Source organism: Triturus cristatus, chromosome 3_2, assembly GCF_964204655.1.
Source record: "Triturus cristatus chromosome 3_2, aTriCri1.1, whole genome shotgun sequence".
In the NCBI taxonomy this organism is placed as follows: domain Eukaryota; kingdom Metazoa; phylum Chordata; class Amphibia; order Caudata; family Salamandridae; genus Triturus; species Triturus cristatus.
The window spans coordinates 998,724,203-998,741,626 of record NC_140584.1 but is presented as its reverse complement, the minus strand read 5'-3'; the positions used below and the strand labels follow the sequence as shown (position 1 = coordinate 998,741,626).

General features: G+C 40.4%; 1 protein-coding gene across 2 annotated transcripts in view; it reads left to right on the top strand.

Annotated features, from left to right (window-relative positions):
* Positions 1-1,436: 1,436 nt before the first annotated feature.
* The window catches only part of POR (cytochrome p450 oxidoreductase), a 624,051-nt gene continuing 608,063 nt past the window's right edge, over positions 1,437-17,424 (top strand). Inside the window, exons 1-2 of one of the 2 annotated variants that reach the window (XM_085649618.1) lie at positions 1,503-1,564; positions 14,254-14,348. The gene's annotated coding sequence lies outside the window, so the exon portion shown is untranslated. Of the gene's footprint in view, positions 1,565-14,253; positions 14,349-17,424 lie in introns of both variants that reach the window. The other variant, XM_085649617.1, reaches the window with a different exon arrangement.

Genomic DNA, 17,424 nt, shown 5'->3' with positions numbered 1-17,424 from the left:
TGTTTATTTTGAGAGGAGGTGTACCTGCACTTCTGAAGAAAAACCTAATACGCTTAATTAGAGAGTACCAGCACTTCTCAGAAACAAGCAGGTACAGTACCTGCAGTTCTATTTTTCCATACCAAGCACTGTAAAAAAACTTCTACGGGTGGGGGAAGATGAAACTGAGATGGGTAAGGAGAAGGTAAAAAAAAGTGCTATTACACACACATCATCGTTGACTCAGAAATGTCTCCTTTTTTTTCAGAATAGTATCAAATCACAGCGTGAGCAGCAGAGGGACACGGGGAGGTCTCCTCGGCATTACTCACAGCGGGTGAGGTGGAACCACAGGGCAGTGATTTAGAGAGCGAGCTGTATAGAGGGACCATAGCGATGCCGTTTCAAACGGTTACATTGCAGATTTGGCGGCATAACAGACCCGTGCCTGATGGTGCCTGTCCCTAAAATGGCGGCCGCACCTCTCTGCATTCAGGACTGAGATCAATCGCAGGGATCGTCCCTGGGAACGTGGCAACTGAGAACTGGCCAGCTGGGGTGATCCTGGGGTTCCATACAAGCAGTGTCTTGCCCTGGGAGGACAAGCAGTGTTAACACCCAGCATCTTGCTGTGCTAGATAGGAGCTACCAAGAAGGCCGGGGCCTCACTGTGGGTGCTTGAGCCAGGCGGGAGACCTGACTTTGTGGCACAGTTCCACCTGCCCTTGAGCGCCCTCCTCTTTCCACAAGATGGAGCCCAGCATGACCTCAAGATCAGCCGGGGATCCAGCATACTGCTTCCCCCACGACCATCGGGCCTTCTACCCCTATGGACATCTCCAACTCGGGGATCCCTCCAAACCCAAGACCATCAAGTTGAGTGCAACCACCTGGCTGAACGATGGCAAGAATTTCCTGCTCTGTAAATATGTAATATATAATTGTCCAAGCTCAATCGCTGTTAAAATGTAATTCTGTGTGAATTTGCAATTTGTATATATATTTATCTCTAACCACTAGTATATGTAGTAGACCTTTGTACTTATTACCATTCCTATGTGATTTTAGAGTTTATCTGTTTGTATCTCTTCCTTGAGTGACTTTAAAACCTGTACATTTGCAATTATGCCAACAAATGGTAAACGATATGAGGGTTCCAAGCCCATTACTGAACACATAAACTTGCAAGCGACAGAGCGTGCTCACGCAGGCTCGACCTAAAAATCACTGCCTCTAGGCAAACTGCGAGAGGTTCTAAGTCACTGAGAGTACCCTTTTGATGAGTATATGAATATCACACTTTCAAGTTAACCCTACCAATTAGACCATTATTTTTGTTTTAAAACTTTCACGCGAACACGTACATTTGTAATACTTTATTAAGCAGTTTTCGTTGATTTCTTTTGTTGTTGAGCTCCTACTGGGCTTTTTTTTGGTAGGAACTACACGTGTTTGGGCTTCTTTTCAAGGGAGATTGTGCTTGCTTTGAATTTTTGATCGGGAAACACTGCTCCTTCTGTCCTCTCTGACCGGAGCGTCCACGGAGATAGGAAGAGAGAGCTGCTGCCGCCGCCACGTACTGAAGGTGAGCGCTAGTCAGGGGAGGGAGACACTTTCCGTAACAATGCATAACTTTCAATGAGAAGACGAGAGCCTTAGTCTACAAGAGAGAGTTAGTGACCGGCACGGGTTTTTTTATGATAGGAAGAACCAAGCCTCAAGCAGTGGTGCCGGTATATGGCCGCCATGAAAATGGTACCTGCTGAGGACCCGAAGCACACCTGTGCCATTGAAGGGAGGCTGGGTCAATTTTACACCTCGACCTTGAGGCTAACAATTGATCTGGCTAACGAGTTTATAATGTGAATGTTGTCAACAACTGTAGAGACACTCCTGAGTCCGGCGAGTAACTGCCCTCACCTGTACATGAGTGTGGGCACTTCTCACACCGGAAGCGTGGGGTCGGCCCCCTTGATCTTTCAGGGTTCTGACGACTGACAATAGAAACGGACGATGGAGGACTGCTGACTGTGGGGTAGTAGTTTCACGCTTTCCCTATTGGAGTAAGTGAATTATGTAATCGGAGCTGTTTTCCCACTCGAAGGGGGTTGTGTTGGAGGCGGGGGTTTTGTCAGAGTCAGGTCTTCTGACTCGGGTGTAATACCGTTCCGGGGTAGGCACAGAAGTCCCCAAGCCCCCCCTCAGGCTGGGTGACTCGTGACGCCGCACCTAGAGATATAGGTTTAAGACCTGATCCGATGGCGACAATGAAGCTGACTCTGGGCTGGGTCAGGTGTCACTACGAACAGTCTATGACCTGTGAGACCGTACTCAGTAAGATTGTTACCTATGATCCCTAATTTGGGGTAGTGACCTTTGAACACGTGGGAGTGGCTTGTGTGGTGAGAGTAGGGCAACAAGCCGTAGAATTCGGGCGAGTAACTTCAGGCAGCGAGCTAGGAAATTGGTCCTGACATCTGAACAGGTGCCCTTGAGATGGGAATAATAGAGGCAGCGAGTTTGACTGGAGGAAAAACTGGCGTGGGTTTGGAGTTGTTAGACATCTGACTGGGGAGAGGAAGGGGGATCAGGAATTTTGCTAGGATATGCTCATGTGGTCGACCTCTTATTTGCACGTGAGCTTCGGTGTGATTCCTGATACATGGGTGGGTCCAGCTCATGCCTTGCTTTGTCGTGTGAATTCGGACACTCGCCTATACTATAGGAGAGCAGAATTATGACCTGGCAGTGACGCTTAATGCCACTTTCATATGGATGGCGACTCTAGTGTCAGCATATGCGAGTCAGCTGTGACAGAAAGGGCAGCTAGTTAGGAGGCGACTCCTGGTGTCCACCTGCAATGTAAGGGGCAGTGTCATCGTTCCAGGAGTCCCTTGAAGCGCCACTCTCACAGGGAGGTTTACCCTAACTGTTTGACTCTTATTGCAGCTCTTGGCAACCATATACTGTGCCAGGGTCCCAGGCCCCTGCTGTGCTTCCTGCCATCTAATCTTGGATGTTCATCTCAAACCCCTTGCCATTGAGTACGACACTTGCTGCATAGCCACTACCCTCTTTTCCAAGATTGGAACATTTCCGGGGTAATGGCCAATACTGCGGACAGTAGGACGTTTGATCTATTTAACATTCCTCGCTGGCTCACTGCCAGTTTCTAGATCTACCTTTGTTACTTTCTCCTCTTGCTGTGCTTGAGGGGCCATCACATGGTTTCGAATGTACTAACACTGCAATAAGTCTGGTATCGATTTATTAAGGTTGTACTCCAATGCATACAATTACTGCAGTTACCTAGGAGTATCTATGAAGCATCTGTCTCATTGTTGTGCTCGGATTGGCTGAATATTTTCCTGTCAAATCACTGTGAAAAGTAATCAACATAAAGTGCAGCCTTTGTTACTTTACCTGTGGACTCTGGCACAACCTTGTCAGCACCTCTTTGGGAAATAATATGACAACTAACAGGTTCAAAATTCCATGAAATAAGTTATCTAACGTCCCCTAGCCTTTCAAGGTTCTCCATCAAGAGTATTATTTGATCAAATAAAATATAGTAACATAAACTAGAGGCTAGTATGTTGGTCTTTTAAAACATGAACTCGTGTTCAGTGTTCTACTGTGTTTGGAATATGGTGTTAAAGTGCACTCGACTCCCAGCTAAAATCTATAAAAATGAATGTACATGTTTTTGGTGCAATGGTTTGATACATTGTGGAAGGTTATATTGGAGCCAGTAGGGACAGAGAGATTGCTCTACCTTTAAGCTTTTGGGTTATATGTATGGATTTGAATTTCAATGGTTTCTGCGTCTTACTAGTTATCAGTATCAAATACATTGGGTCTTGGAGATTTGTGTTTGGTGCTCACCATGGAGGGTGTATTTTGTGCTTTGTGGGGGTGGGGGATTGGTTGTTTAGGAATTCAGTCTCAGAGGAGAAAGGGGCGGCTGTCTGTGGGCCCTTTGGAGCCAGGTGGTTTGTGTCTGTAATGTTTTTGAGATGGGTGATGTGGCTTTGTTTTGTAGACAGTGGGTTGATTCTGGAGCTCTGTGTCAGGGTTGACATTTGGTCTGCAGTACGCAGTTCAAGTGGTATGTTGATTTCCATGATAGACCTAATTTTGTTTGGATATGGGCATTGCTGTCTGAGCCGGCTTTGTGACTGTGACTCTACTAAAGCCATTTTTGTGCCTAGCCTCTTTTTCAGAGCCAGGGTTGATGTCTGGAGCTAGTGACTATGGCTCGTCATTGCAGCTCTTGTTCAGTTTAAGAGTCACGTTTGTGGATCTCCCTGCTGCAGATTTTATAGTCCACTCCCAAAGTCAAGTATGAGTGAGGGAGAAGTCACAGTTATGCTTCAGCCACACTCTGATCGCATTCCTCCATCCCAGATAATTGTCACTGAGGTGAATATTCACAGGCAGCAATTTCTGAAAGGAGACTGTAAAGAGGCAAAAGTATTTGCCAACAATGCTAACTTTCTGACTTCTTGGATCTCGAATCACGCCATTGATTTCCTAACGGGGTGACGCTGATGTTGGTATTTCTTTTTTTGCCATAAGATCGTCCCCCAGTAAGACCTCCTTAGACTATGTGCAATGTTTTACATCTGTAAGTAACGCCAGATGATTAGAAAAGTATTGTTTGTGATTTTTGCACCACAGAAGTCAACCTTAAAGAACCAGCCTATTCGTTATTAACATTGTTAATATGCAGCAACATTAGGCCATGTGCCGAGAAATCCAGACCGTGGATTACAGCCTAAAGGTGCACAGGGTTTGACGCTTTGGGTGTCCGTGCTTGTGCCCATTGGCCATGTATGGAGAGAACCTCTCCAATAATGTAATGTTATCTGAAAGCTGTTCATAATTTGGTTGTATTAATAAAATAATTGATATGCTAGAGTTTAGCATATCGCTTTATTTTTTTACTCCTATGCGTGCTTTCTTTTTGTTAGTGCATACCAATGCTTCAACTAAGGCCACCAGTCGTCCATACTAGATTCAATTTGCAGTATTTGCACTGCTGCCACAAATCAAGTTAAGGATATTTAACTTGATATGTACCCTCAAATTTCAAATTCTTTCACGTATGCAGAGTATTTAAACATTTTTAATTTTGGATATATATATATATATAGTATATTTTCACTGAAAAACCATAGGTTTCAGGGACGTTATAGGTAGTTGGAAATTTGACTTGTATAGAACCAGAGAAATTCACCTGTTATAGTTAGTTGAGCTAACTATAACTTGCGCCCCCGCAATGCACTGCTGATGACGTCACATATTACATCACTCATGACATGGTCTGTGACATCACTGATGACATCATCCAGTGAATGTGTGTTTCTGTAAAGTTTAAATATGTTTTATAAATATATATATGCCAAGGTGTATTGAAGAATGAATGAGTGTATAAGACTCAGGATGGATGATTAAGTAGGTGTGTGACTGACTGTATAAGTGACTAATTAATTGTGTCTTGCTTAATGCACGTGTTAGCGACTGATATAGACATTCACACAGTTTAGGTTGTTAGTCGGTGTGTAAGCAGTTCCATGGTTTGGTTAGCAACTGAGGATCTATATGAGCTATTCATTGCTTGTCTGAGTACCTGTATGAGTACCTGAGTGTCTGCGTGGGGGTGTGTGACTCTGCATAGATGTGAGTGGCTAATTCACTAGGTATATGTGTTCAAGTCTGTATCTGTGAAGGTCTGTATGGCTGAGTGAGTGTGTGTATGAGTGTCTCGGTGAATGAATGGATGCCTCAGTGGTACATGTGAGTAACTCCATATGCGAAAGGCAGTATATATGAGTATTGGACTATATAAATGACTATATGTGAGAATGAGAGATTGTGAGAGTGCCTGTATGGATCAGTGTGTCCTTGTATTAGTTATTGTATTAGAGTGTAAAGTATGTGTTAAAATAAGTGACGTGGTATGTGTATAACTGTACAGGTGAGTAAATGAAAGTGTTATTGATTATTTCCATTCCTGACTAGGTTTCTGAATAACTCTAAGAAGGAGAGGCAGTGTGTGTGTGTCTGTATAGATATGTGACTGGATATGATAATGCTGTATTGATGGCTGACTGTATGAGTGACTGTATAGGTGAATGAATGGATGTGTGTAGACCTACAAATTAGAGAGTGGATATGCACTAACTGGTATTGGTGTGTTCACGGTTTTGAAAATTAGTCTGTATTTTAGACTGGGTGTATCAAGTGTTATATTACAGTCTGATGAGGTGCATCTGATTTTCACGTGAATGATATCATCAGTGATGTCATTTGAGATGTCATCAGTGATGTCACTGACCATGTCATGAGTGATGTAATATGTGACGTCATCAGCAGTGCATTGCCGGGGCGCGAGTTATAGTTAGCTCAACTAACTATAACAGGCGAATTTCTCTGGTTTTATATAAGTCAAATGTCCAACTAACTATAACGTCCCTGAAACCTATGTTTTTTTCAGTGAATTTCAAAGGTTTTTTAAATATCGAACTACTATTGTGCATTTGTCATTAATGCTATTTTTTTCTACCTTTTCAACTACATAAAATAAACTGCAAAAGTACTATGTAACGTAATACATTTCACAAATTACGAGTTTTTAAATAATACAAAACAATTTAACATTCATATAACAATTTTTCTCCCTTTTTTGCTGTCATCAGCTACTACTTAACTTCACTATTCACAGTGATGCCAGTGTAGTTTCATCATAAACAGCAGGGGAAAAAAAACAATCAACTAGATTGTTTAAAAAAAAAAAACTAATTCTCAAATATAATACAAAATCAACACAAATAACACATCCAATAGTACTTCAAATGTTCAAAGCTTACCTTTACTTCATAGATTGTCTTCAAATGTACCCAATACGCCAGATAATGTATCAAAAATTTCGCTTTGAAAGCATCCAGTATGAATTCCTTAAAGATCGTACGTAGTTTCTCTGCACATTTTCCGAATATGCCAGATAATGTATCAAAAAGTTTGCTTTGAAAGCATCCAGTATGACTTCCTTAAAGATCTATACACCTTCCCATTAAAGCCGAATAGTGTATCTTCTTCTTCTTTAAATCTTTATTTCGGCAATATTTCAGCCATAAAAGAGTACACAGCATATTATACACATTAAAATTACAATATTAAAAAAGAGCACCTAAAATGACATAGACAATGCAAATCAGAAATGTAAATCAATGTCAGTGTTAATATTAGTGTTAGACACAGCATTGTATCTGGAACTGAGTTTACACAAGCAGAAACATGCCCGGCTACTAGGCGGTATTAGATAGTATAAAACTCCTTTTAATCCAGAAAGCGTGCAGATACTTGGCTAAGGCAAATACAATGTGACCTGCAGTTTCAGTCTTAAAAACCCTTAGTGCGTCGGAACATTTCCTAAATCCAAGGTTCCTACAGATAGGTACAATCCAATTCTGCCTCGCTCTAGTATAGAGAGGACAGAAAAAAAGGATGTGGCTTTCATCCTCTTTACTCATGCCACAGCCAATACAATGTGAGGACCTAGTCGGGTACCATTTGCTTGTTAAACACACTAGGGGAAGTGCACCAAACCTCCATTGTATATATAGCTTCCTAGCCATAACAGGGAAAATTACATCCATGAAATCTTCAAATGAATAAACAGATTTGATCTCAATGAATGCTTTCACCATGGTACCATTCTTTGAATCATGGAGCCACGCATTAGAGCATCGAAATCGATATAACTCAGTGAATGTTTTCCCTGAGATCTCTCTGCAAGCTATTGCTGGGTTCACCCACATATCTGCAAGACCCATGTTCATAAATTCATCTTTGATATAGGAAAGCCAGGGGATATGTGCTGCCCTACCTAATCTCAGTATTTCTTGGAGCTCTGTTTTATACTGCTCCAACTCAGGGGTCAGCCAGATCCTCCTCCAAAACCTGAGAGGTTTGATGGCTAGTTCCTCCTGGATGGGAAGAATACCTAAGTCAAGCCTCAGCGGTAGTAGGGGTGTACTTTGGGGGAGCGCGAGCAGTTGTCTCAAGAAGTTGTTCTCAACTTTAGACAATCCTGGTCTAGTAACGTGCCCCCATAGTTCCCCTCCGTATAGTGCAGCCGCTCTGGCCCTCATCTTGTAGATTTCAAGACTAGGGCTGATGGGTTTAAAAGTAGAGGCATTTGTCATCTTTAATATTCCCCCAGATATTTGGGTCAGTTTAAGTTGGGATTTTGCAAGATGTGGGCCCCAGGAAAGTTTTTCACCTAGGGTAACACCAAGATATTGAAAGGTGTGAACTCTCTCAAGTGCGACTGAATCAAGGGTAGGTGGTGGCCTAGTGTGTGTTGGGGGATTAAAAATCATGTATTTGGTCTTATCTACATTGATCTGTAGTCCGTGCTCCCTACAGAAGTTGCTGAATCCCTCCAATATACGTTGAATGCCCATTGGTGTTTTGGAAAGGAGCAGGGTGTCATCCGCAAACATTATAGCTGCTACTTTCCTACCTGCCAACCTGGGTGCATCGTTGTTAGGGACTGCGTCCAGGCTGGCAATCAGTCCATTCACGTAAATACAGAAGAGAGTAGGGGCCAAGACACACCCTTGCCTGACTCCCTTGTTTACAGCAAACCTGTCAGACAGTACACCTCCTCTTGCACACCTGACCTGGGCAAAATTCTCGGTATGTAACCTCACCAATATACCCAATAGGGAGATGGGTACACCTAGATCGCGTAGAACAGCCCAAAGTTTGCCCCTAGGAACAGTGTCAAACGCAGAGCGTAAATCAACAAATACCATGTGGAGACTGCCACCCTCCAACGCCACAGTCTTCCAATACAACATTACTAGGCGGAAGATCTGATCCATGGTAGATGTTTTGCTTCTGAAGCCAGCCTGATAGGGAGAAAGGATATCATTCTCATTGATCCAGTCCTGCAAGCGATCTAAAATAAGTCTTGCCATTATTTTTTGGGGGACGTCAATGAGGCTGATAGGCCTATAATTAACGGGGAGCAAGGGAGAACCCTTCTTATATATCGGTACAATTTCCGCTCCCAGCCACGAATCAGGGACCTCCGTGCCGTGCAAAATTGAGTTAAAAAGTGCACAAAGGTACGGTGCCCATATCTTAGGCTGATCTTTGAGCAAATCCCCGGGTATCTTATCTATGCCTGGTGCTTTACCCAGTGCCAGTTTCCCTATGGCAATCGAAACATCATCTACAGTGAATTCCAAAGCTTCGGCATCCCCCGCAGACGGAAGCCGAAAAGGCAAGAGATCTAAATCAGAGGTGGCAGCGTACAAGGTTTTAAAATGGGATTCCCACACCCCCGGGTCAAGATTAGCTTCGATTGCATTGCGGGGTTCCGCGCACCCAGAATTCACAATGGCCCAGAATCTGTTCAATTCCTTATTAGCAAGGGCTGATGATAAACTTTCCCATCTCTCCCAATCCCAATCTATCCTTGCCTGTTTTAAGACTTGTTTGTGGGCAACCCTAAGTGAGCAGATTGTTAGCTTATCACTGCCAGTTTTAATAGCATTAATCAAGGCAGTTTTAGCACTCCTGCATGCGGCATTATACCAGGAGGGCTGGGTAATCCTTGGTTTCCTGTCGGGAACTATGGGGTTTAAAAAGCCTGCAAGGATATCAACTAATTCCCGGTGCACAGTGAGGAAGCGTGCAGAGTTATCCTCAGACTGCCCTTTGTCCCAGATGTCACTTGCCATCTTGAGCAGGGGGAGAATAGATAAGTATAAGCTTGGCAGTGCATCTCGCCTTTCACATAGGGTTTCCCACTTAACCCTCCTCCTATTGTTGGTAAGGACCAATCCTAGATCGGCGGTTGGTTCCGTATGGGCTATAGCAGAGTTTGGCATTTCCATTCTCATCAGTAGGGCGTTATGATCGCTGTCTGATCTATTCATGACCACCAAATCTATAATTTTGGACCATAACCTAGTCTGGACCATAAAATAGTCCAGATGGGATTCATGGTCTTTTTTATTATAGGTGCATTTGGATGGAATGTCCGAAGGCATTCGGCCATTAACCGCCCTAACTGAAAACTGCAAGGTTAGAGTCATAACCTGGATAGCCAGTGGGGTCCATGCCTTTGCATAGGTGGACCTACACTGTGGGATACCCCAAAACTCATCTTCTTCCTGCAATGCCCCCTCACCCAGCCCTGGGAGGGGCTCAAAGTGGCAATTAAAATCTCCTGCGATCACACAGTTAGTATCATGGTCCAAAGATTCCAGGAAAGATGATAGTTCCCCTACGGTGTTAGATTCTTTAGCCATAGCAGTAGGGCGTGAATATACATTCACAACTGCCAGCTTATATGAGTTGGGCCAGGACAATTGGACACAAAGGATGTCATCCGAATTGGTCTGGATCAAATCCACACTACAACCCAGGTGTACACCTATCCATGTTGTCAGGCCACCAGAGGGGCGGCCCTTGCCTCCCCACCGAGCTGCGATGTTAAAGGAAGCAAACCCGGCTCTATGAACCACCTCCCTGGCCCAGGTCTCCTGCAATAGAACCACATCAGCAGCATCCACAAAAGAGCCCCATTCAGGACATGCCATCTTATTTGCTAAGCCTGCCACATTCCATGACAGTAAGTTCATATGTTGGTGGCGAGGTGTGTGCTGGGATGGGGAATCTAGTACAGAGGAAATGCTACTCTTCTGGGAGGGATCAGTTCCCCCTATAAGGGTGAGAATAGCACTATGGGAGGTGGCTGGCATTGGAAGGGAAGCAGAAAACTGCAGGGAGTACGCTTGGGGATTGCCATTAATACTGCTGAGACTGGTCTCCCCTGTACTAGTGGTGCACCCCATGGTGTCAAGAATAGTGTATCTAAAATATTTGTTTCAGAAAAATTAAGTATGAGTTGGGTAATTCATAAGGCAATCTCGGTTTCATTTCCAAGTGTGTATCCTTACAGTGACTCCAACCATTATTGCACTTTAAATAAACTGTATAATGTCCACTTGTAGTAGTACTTCCAGCATGGAAATCAATAGCAACTGTTGCAAAAGTTCTTTCAGAAATAGATACTTGATTAGCAACAAAAATTTTAATTTTTGTTTCCACTTTTCTTCCATTTGGTCGTCAGCGTTGCAGCATTATAATCAAATATTTTCCATATCTTTGTAGGCATAATGCAGATAGCATTCTTGATTTACAACAAGAACACATCATCTCATGATCAGCTTCTTTTACTAATTTAGAAAATGGTACAGATTTGCAGTCAGGTATTAATAAATATAAAAATCGTTCTCTGTCAACTATAGTGCTTGAAGTTAACGAACACTCTTCACATTTATATTCCCATTTGTAACTGAGTCCAAATAAACTCTCAATCTGAATTCCATCATCTTCTAATACTCCAAGCATAACCATCCGAAATTCTTGTGCATCTTGCTGTATATTAGCACTGAACGTTAAAGATCCAGTACATGTGTTCAACAGTTGGCGAATACCAGAAGCAGAATGAATCTTACTTTTATCAGTTTTCAATTCTTGAAATAAAGTGTAGAGTGCAGAACATAAAGTTTTTCCTGACTTTCCATAATTTCACCACAAACATCTTCAAGATAAAATATAACATTTAGAATGACATTACCATAGCAGTTGACACCAGAAGCATTTTCTAATTGGTATCCAACAACATCATCACTTGTTTGCATTTTCTGCTTCTTTACATCTTTTCTTTTCTGTTGATTTTCTTTCTGCTTTTCAACCATAGTTAACTCTTCAACATATTTGCATTTTGAACACACAACACGTTTCTCATAAATAGGATATTCACCTAAATGCAGTGCATAAGCCTTCTCAAACGATTATATTCTCTTACACAATTAACATCAGCACTAACCTTGTTCTCATCAAAATCAATTAAATACAAACCAGACAACTTTCTAACTCGAGATAAAGCAACATATACCATTCCTTTTTTAAACACAGTTTTTCCAACATTTACCAAAGCATTATCTACACTTGAACCTTGTGATTTGTGAATAGTTATTGCATATGCTAAACAGAAGGGAAACTGTTTTCTACGAACATACAAGTCTTTTATAAGCAAAAAACGTGCGGCAGAACGGGCAGTCTGTTTTACCTCTGCAATCTGATCAAATTTAACTTTCAAAAATTCAATTCCATTTCTATTTTGATATTTCACAAAATCAACAACTTTCCCCATTGCTCCATTCACTAAACCTTCTTCTACATTCAGATTATGCTTCAAAATTAGCCAACAGTTTAAACATACATCTAAATGTTTTTCTAAGCCAGCAGTTTTTGATACACACTTTTCCAAAGAATCCAATTTAGTCTGTAGTTTTTCTGAAAGAACACTTGTTATTCCTTGATGCTCTATTTTATCAATAGCTTCAATGTGAACTATTTCTTGATTTTCCAATTTCACAAACTCTCTATTAAATGTATAACACTCTTCCACTGTAGGCATTAAGCAAACTATAGACTTTTTTTTTTCATTTTCTTGTACATTACTTCTGCTGGTGTGTTTTCATTTGTAAACAATTTCTTTAGTAGACGACTTTGAAAAGCTTGTTTACCATGTTTGCTTAGAACACCAATTCTTACATCTTTTAGAATATTTCCATAATGTTAATCTTTTTGCTTGTCGCATATTCTGAGTCAGTTCTTTATATTCAAAATGTAACCAAAGATTCACATTTCCAATACTTCCCAAAGATTCTTAGTGTCTTCATGTAGAAGAGTTTTAAACACTGGTTCTCCTCTTACAGGGGTTAGTTGTAGCAGATGTCCAAATACAATTAAATGTTTTCCCCCAAAGAGAACGTCGTACTCTGTTTTTAGGTCTCGCCTGACCCAGCGCATGCGCTGGTCTGGCGAGACTTATTGAGAGGGATCCAAAAAGTGCTACCAGGCCAGCCTAGAGCTACAGTGCATGTGCGCGGGCGCGCGCGCCGCGCTTTACCGCAATTACTTTCACGGCCGCTTTGATGTTTGATCGCGATCACCTTCACAGCCGCACGGCCGCTTTGCATAGCAAATAGGTCTCGCTTTTGGGACCTTATAAGAATATAGTTATGCAACTGTTGCATAGTTAAACACTTAAAAGGTTCCAAAGGCGAGACCTATTGGCTATGCCAATGCTTGTTAATACCCGTTGCATTCTTTAAGTGTACAAAAGCAGGCATTAAGTTTGAGACCATGCTCACCTCATCAATAATTAAAAGTTTCATTTTCTTCAGCACTCTTGACACTTCATAGGAAGCTTCTCCAGACAACTTCTGATATTGTAATTTATCATCATGCTCCACTGCTAACATCAATAATCTATGTAAAGTAACTCCTTTAACATTGTGTGCAGCTAATCCAGTGGAGCTGTTACCACACAACATAAATGTGAACCAGTAGTTTTTTGAAGATACCTGGTCAAAACTTAAAACGTTTATCTGTCCCAGCTTGACCACTGATGTACATCAGAAGAGGTTTAAAAGATGAACAGACATTCTTTTTTTTTCATGTAACAAACCATGTTCTATCCGTTTTCTCACTTGCATATATATTTCTTTCTGTTCAACATTTATTTGTTCTTCTAACTTTTCCAATGTTATATTCTCCTTGTGTGCTTGTTGCATTGCAATTTCGACTTCATGCATAGCAATCGCTGCTTCATTTTCCAGCATTGGTTGTCCAAGAGGATCTTGACTACATGGACCACTACTTTGACTATCTTGAGAACTTTCATGAGCTATTTCAGCTATAATAGTCTTTTCCTGTTCAACTTCATCATTTTTAAATATGTAGGGAAAATTGGACATCGAATGCTATCTTTACAAGCATTAAAAGAATCTTCGTAGCAGTCAAACTCTCCAAGTAATTCACTTTCACTACGCCATGGTTTAAACAGCTGCAGAAGTGCTAAATAGTAAAATTCTCGCTTATCTGGAGTTTCACAACTAAGTTTCTTGTGGTTTTATAAGATTACCCTTTGCATGTTTTACTAAACCATGACATCCAACTACTGCAAACTTTCCTTCTTTTAAATTCTCTTTAACATTTTTCTTGAAGCTGTAATATTGAAGTACTTCATACAGACCTAGCTGTTCCAGATGTTGACTCCGTTTCGGATAGTATGTGTCCAACATATTAGTTTTAAGAATGTCTGTACTATCTGGCTCATTTACTGCTAATTGTTCAATTTCTTCCAATGATTTCAACACTCTATTTTGTTTGCAGGCAAGACCTAAACTTACCCAAATGATTCCTCGTGACTTTGAATATAAACTTGAAGTACACAAGCGGACTGAACATTCATACGATCCAATTTCTCGGTGGGAAAGCATTTTCAAACTAAAGCTGTACAATTTTTTGCTAAGACTATTCTCTTGTGCAATTTCTTCCCACATTTGTTTAATCTCTGTTTTTTTTTAGATTTTGTTATGTACGATGTAAAATAACGTGCAACAGCAATTGAGTTATCCGCATGGATGTCCATGTTCACATTCCGCATTTTTATACTTACTGAATTGTAGTCATTGATATACTTTGACACCTCTGTTCTTTTTAAGTTGTAGGTATTCTTTGGAGATTTCCGAGTTATTGTGTGCCTCACAGAACAAAAAACAATTTACTCTTCCTTTACAAATGACTGGACGTGGAAGACCAAACTGACATTTTGTGTAAAATTTTCCCTTAGACTTGTATTTTCTTCTGCAGTACTTTCCACAACAGTGACTTTGGAAACGTAAAACTTGCTGTCTCAAGCTTCTATCTCCACCTTCTCTTGGAATCTCACATGTCACATACTGTTCGATGAAAAACAATACTGTTTCATCAGAATCGGTTCCAAATTTACGTGCATCCTTGACCCATAGTAGCATATGTAAATGAGGTGCACCTCTTGCTTGGTACTCCTTTCTCCAAAAGAAATCAGTAACTTCTCCAAGAGGTGGATTCTTTTTATTACAGATAAAAGACATCATACCTTGAAACTTATGATTAAAATATCTGCACACATTTACAGGATCCAATGAACACAGTTCACCAGGAGTCTTTATTTCAACATTTTTTTATAGTAGAATTTGTTTCTCTTAAGCAAATCTTCCCATGCATACTCTGCACAGTTAAGTGTGACAAACCATGTTGGTGTACCTAAGTTCCGTAACATACACTTGAGTTCTCCATGACGACGATACCAATACTCATTTGTTCCACATTGACATGCCATCAAATTGATTAACTGTGCTTCTAAATTTTCATCTGTTTCTGGAACTTTCTCCACAAATTCTTTCGCAGAAAGAAGTGCTTCATGAACTCCAGTTTTAAGTATATGATTCACTGCATACGCGAGAGAAGACCGATCACTTTCAAACAAAAGGTGAAATATGTATGGAATGAACTGTCAATCTAGGATCTTCAGAATATAATCTTGTTGACCGATATTCTGAAGCTGGAATCCTTACAGGTCGTTCATCATATCGTCCACCTTCTCCAGTAGGAAACAACTATGGAAAACAACGAGCTTCAAAGCTTTTCTCCTATGCACTCATTGGAGTTCCCTGTGCTTTTTTTCATTTGAAATAACTCAATGCTACTTCCTATCACTTCTTTTGAATGCAAAGGAAATATTGTATAATGTTCATAAATCTCTTCAGTCCTTGACTTGTCCACTTTCTCTATTTGACCACTTGAAATTTCAAAATCATCTTCTAAACGTATTACCTGTTCATCCACATTTACATTTTTGTGTAATAAATATTGTTCTCTATAAGGTAGCCTTTTCAACTTTATTAACATCCACAAATTCTTTCCATATTTTCCGACTCTTTATGGGTACACCATTTACTAGAATAACTACTGCCTCATCTTCCTCTCCAGCAATAATTTCAATGTTTTTCTTAAAATCCAAAGGTAAGTACACCACTCTTCCTTTCATCCCTCTTTGCAAGTCTGTTGGTGGCAGTTTACCTGTTTTAGGCTCCATCCGAATTATAGTTTGAAAAGGATGAACAGATTGAATTAGAACCAACTCATATGTATTCAATTTGGCCAGCTCCTGCGGGATAGTTACTAACTCCAACTTATTATGCGCTGCTCTAGCAGGCATTTTGTTCTCTTCTAATTTGTAACAAAATTTACATATACGTTGATCACTACCTAACTCAAATCGACCTTCAACAAACAAGTAAGTTGCAAATTCTTCCCACTTACCATTGTTCTCCTTTTCACTTTTCAAATACAAATCAACATTCCTACTTTGACTTTTATGATGAGTACGTCTACAACAAACACAAACACAAACATAGTTTGGTATTTCAGAGCACACTACATTAAACTTTCCAATTTCTTCTTCAAACTGATCAGTGCTAATCACTTTCTCATCTCCTCCAACATCTGTAATTGTCAAACTTTCACTTTCTATGAACTGCTCTTCCGAACCAAAATATCGCATTTCAATATCATCACACTTTTTTGAACATCTGATAAAGAACCATATAAAAGACTTCCATTCAGTTCACTTAAACTTAATGCAGGACTTTTTGCATAGTACAGTTTCTTTACAAAGTTCCGCATTTCAGAATGGTGTACTGCTAACATCCTCAAATGATGAAAAAGACTTCAGCAAACTTTTCTTGAAAGACAAGCCAGAGAATGCCCATACTTCTCAGTATATTTTCTTACATTACATAGATCTAGTCCTTGTAACAACTTAATCTTCTGTTTTATACTTTTCTGAGTATATTCTCGTAGCAAAATTTCTCATTATATCAATGGATTCCTGTTGAATACTACAAATGCTACTACAACTCCACTTATACATAGGAGCTCGTGGACGTTTCCCTTGCACTTCTTCAGCTATTAACTCTTCTGCAAATGATAAACTATTTTCCTGGAAGTACCTTTCCTCATTAAAAAAAGGCTCAGTACTAGAAGTATGTCTCCAATGTCCACTAAAGATTTGACAAAAGTTGGTTCTGTTCACAAGTCTTTTTTTTCTACTTTTGTCTTTCAATACTTTCACTATTTTATCCAATACTTTCAATCTCTTTAAAATCAAAATGAACAACTTCTGTTTCAAATTGAAAGCAGTATCCACTATACTTTCAATACGCTGCTTCTCTTTGAATTGGAACATTCTTCTTTTATATTTGCAGCATGTTTTCAATAAATTCTGAATCACTCTAGATCGAAAAAGTCTCTGACGAATTTCTTGAAATTGTTTTTGTTTCCGAGTACCAGATACTATTTCTTTATCATCTTTCCTTTTCCTCGTATTTGAAATTGAACTCTGCTTCACCTTACTTGAAAAATTATTCTTTTTGCTTTGTGTGATGTTTTTCTCATTAAATGTTCGTAATATTTTCCTCAAAAATTGTCTTTTTGCTTTTACTCAAACAGTTTCTCTAC